Below are 3956 nucleotides of genomic sequence, written 5' to 3' on the forward strand. Positions count from 1 at the left end.
GGAAAATACCATGGAGAAAACAAAAATTAAAAATTAGAAATGTCCAAATGGTAAAGGAGGTACAAAAGATGACTGAAGAAAATAATTCCTTAAAAAAATAGAATTGGACAGATCGAAGCTTTTGACTGCATGAGGCATGAGGAATAGTTCAAACAGAATCAAAAGAATATAAAAATAGAAGAAAGTATAAAATACCTCATCAGAAAAACAAACAAAAAACAAGTGACTTGAATGATAGATCCAGGAGAGACAAAGAATTATTGGACTACCTGAAAATTATGATCAATAACCTGTACAACATATCACAAAACATTTTCAAGAACAGCTCCAATGTCCTAGAACCAGAGGCTAAAATAATAAATGAAAGAATTACCCAATTACCACTTGAAAGAGTCCCTAAAAACAATAACTCCAAGGAATACAATAGCTAAATTCCAGATTTATCACGTGAAGGAGAAAATAATGGAAGCAGCCAGAAAAAAAAATTACTCAAATATCAAGATGTCACACTCAAGATTACACATCACCCAACAGCTTCAAACTTAAAGAATCCGCAGGCTTGGAATATCTATTCTGGAAGGCAAAGGAGGTTGGATTGCAACTAAGAATCAAATACACCGCAAAATTTAGCATAATCTTTTTTTTAAATTAATTAACTTTTTTTTAGTGAGGCAATTGGGGTTAAGTGACTTGTCCAGCATCACACAGCTATTAAGTGTTAAGAGTCTGAGGCCGGATTTGGACTTAGATACTCCTGAATCCAGGGTCGATGCTCTATCCACTGTGCCACCTAGCTGCCCCATGTGCCACATAGCTGCCCTGTGCACCACCTAGCTGCCCTGAGTATAATCTTTAAGGGGAAAGATGAACATTCAATGAAACAGGGGGCATTCAAGATTTCCTGAAGAAAAGCCCAGGACTGAACAGAAAATTTGATCTTCAAATTCAGGACTCAAGAGAAGCATTAAAAACTAAATAGGAATTTTTAAGAATGGAAGTCATTCTCCAATTTAGAACTAGTCAAAGGCAGTTTTCAGATGAAGAAATCAAAGCTATCTATTTCCATGTGAAAAAAAATGTTCTAAATCACTGCTGATTAGAGAAATTCAAATTAAAACAACTCACACATATCAGATTGACTAATAGCACAAAATGGAAAATGATAATTGTTGGAAAAGCTGTGCCCATTAATTGTGGAATGGCTAAACAAGTTGTGGTATAAGAATGTAATGGAAGACTATAGTGCTGTAAGAAATGATAAGCAGACAGATTTCAAAAAAACCTAGAAGGAGTTACATGAACTGATGCTGAGTGAGATGAGCAGAACCAGGAGAACATTGTACACAATATCCATAGTGTTGTGTGTTGATCAATGGTGGTAGACTTAACTCTTCTCAGCAATACAATTATCTAAGATAATTTCAAAGGACACATGATGGAAAATGCTCTCCACATCCAGGAAAAAGAATTGTAGATTTTGGATACAGATTGAACTATACTGTTTCTACTTTTTTTGTTTGTTGTTTTTCTTTTTTGATGTTTTTCCCTTTTATTCTGATTCTTCTTTCGCAACATGACGAATTCAGTAATATGCTTAATGTGATTGTATATACATAACCTATATCAGATTGCTTGCTGTCTTGGGGAAGAGGGAGAGAAGGGAGGGAGGGAGAAAAATTGGGAATTAGAAATCTTATAAGGGCAGCTAGGTGGCGCAGTGGATAGAGCACCGGCCCTGGAGTCAGGAGTACCTGAGTTCAAATCCGGCCTCAGACACTTAACACTTATTAGCTGTGTGACCCTGGTCAAGTCACTTAACCCCAATTGCCTCACTAAAAAAAAAAAAAATCTTATAAAAACAAATGTTGAAAAATATCTCTACATGTAATTAGAATATGACAAAATAAATTTATGATTAAAGAAAAAAAGATAGGCAGCATTCAAGAATGCAGTTCCTCTAGATACAACTAAGAGGAGTAGTCCAAGATAGTGAGAAGAATTGAAAATGTCATATGGTGATCAATGCATAGATCACTTACCTGGAAAACAATAGCATTAGGCAGTGAAGTAGTAGAAAAGAACTTTCTTCAAGTGATGAAGTACTTTCAAGAGGAAAGGGGAACATAGATTTGTCCTGATTGGCCAAAGAAGATGGAAATAGGAATTATAGGCAGATTTTGAGGAAAAGAATGTTTCATGGAAGATGTTAGGGAATATTTCCTGAAAATTAGATATATTTTAAAAATGGAATTCACTGCCATGGGAGGAAACAATTTTATTACCTAAAAAATTGTTTCAAGCAAAGATATTTCATTTATGCACATATTTATGTATTTATTCAACTATCTATCTATCACTCAGTCTATCTATCTCATTGAACCTTTATTTATTTAGGCTCCACTTTAGTCTGGTTTGTTGTTTTCTGTTTTGTTTGTTTGTTTGTTTTTAGAGAGAGAGGAACTTTGTTGTGGTAAATTGTCATCTAGTTTGCCTTTGAGCTGCCTTCCAACTCTAGATGTCCATCTGGGTGAAAGTATACATAGCCATAAAAATTATAGCAAGATAATTTTAAATTTCTAATTGTAAAATGAAAAAATTTATATCCTAAGGTGATAATAAATATACTCCTTCATCACATTATATTCATAGTAACATTTTTAATCACTGCAAAATAAAAATTAAGTAAAACAGATCCCACGTTAATAGAAAAGTGCCTAAACAAATTGCAGTGCCTGAATGTAATGGAATATTAGTGACCTATTGGAACCAATGAAAATTAAGTTTCCAGAGAAATATGGGAAAAAATGAAATGTTCACTATGGATAGAAAATATTGCATATGTTTTCAGATACAACCTTTTTTTTTACTTCCACTTACTTAAAAAAAATTTAGTTACAAAAATAATTAGGGAAAAAAGGGATACACACATAGTTACATGCATGTGTATATATATATATATATATATATATATATACACATATGTGTATATAATATATGTGTATACATATATATATATACACACACACACACTTAGAAATGAGATTGATACAGAAAGAACAGATGGAAACAAGCTCAGAATGTTATTTAAAAAAACATTATAGTTAATATGGTTTCAAAATTATTTACCACTTACTCTAAAAATGTCCTAACTTGTCCAGAAAGTAAGAGCATGCCTTGGATTTTAATAATTTTATAATCGTCCTAGGCATTTTAAATTGTTGGATTGAGCTTCATTTGTGAGAAGCTACTTTGCAGTTTTCACTATTATGTATATTTGAATACACACAAAATCTTATTTTTTTGGCAACGAAAAGAGTACTAAGAAACAGCAATAAAGGAAAAAATTCACTACATGTAGTCATGAATGGATGAAAAAAGTAGTTAATTATATACTATGTGACAGGTAACTGTGGTAGAGCAAGAGGATTTAAATACAAAGATGAGGCAGGCAGTCCCTGATCTCAACACTTTCAGGGGAATGTTGGACCAATAAAGTAATTTTGGACTTTGGAATAACATGAATTACAGATGGAGATATAATGTATTTACTTGGCAGTATTTTTCCAAAAATAATGGTAGTATTGATTTGACTAATGTTCTAAGATCAGTAAGTAGAAATAGTGGGACTACAATGGCAGGAGGGATCAGAAGATATCTCAGGTTATGGAACATTGTCCAAAACTGGCTAAAAACAGGGGATAAGGTAAGTTTGTACTAATTCAGTCACCAATCAGGATAACTTATCTCCAGGGTTTTGTTTCAGAACATAAGTAATATTAAATTAATAAGATAAAACTTATTAAAATAAATTTTATTCCTTTGATTTCATGAAGGTGACTGAATCAAAATAATTATTGAAGAATTGAATGTTTTCACTTTCTCTTTTCTCTAACAACAATGTCTTAGATCCATCTGCTTTAGAAAAACCTTTAAATTGAACAGTAATCTAATTGAAT

This window comes from Dromiciops gliroides, chromosome 3 (assembly GCF_019393635.1).
Source record: "Dromiciops gliroides isolate mDroGli1 chromosome 3, mDroGli1.pri, whole genome shotgun sequence".
Taxonomy (NCBI): Eukaryota; Metazoa; Chordata; class Mammalia; order Microbiotheria; family Microbiotheriidae; genus Dromiciops; species Dromiciops gliroides.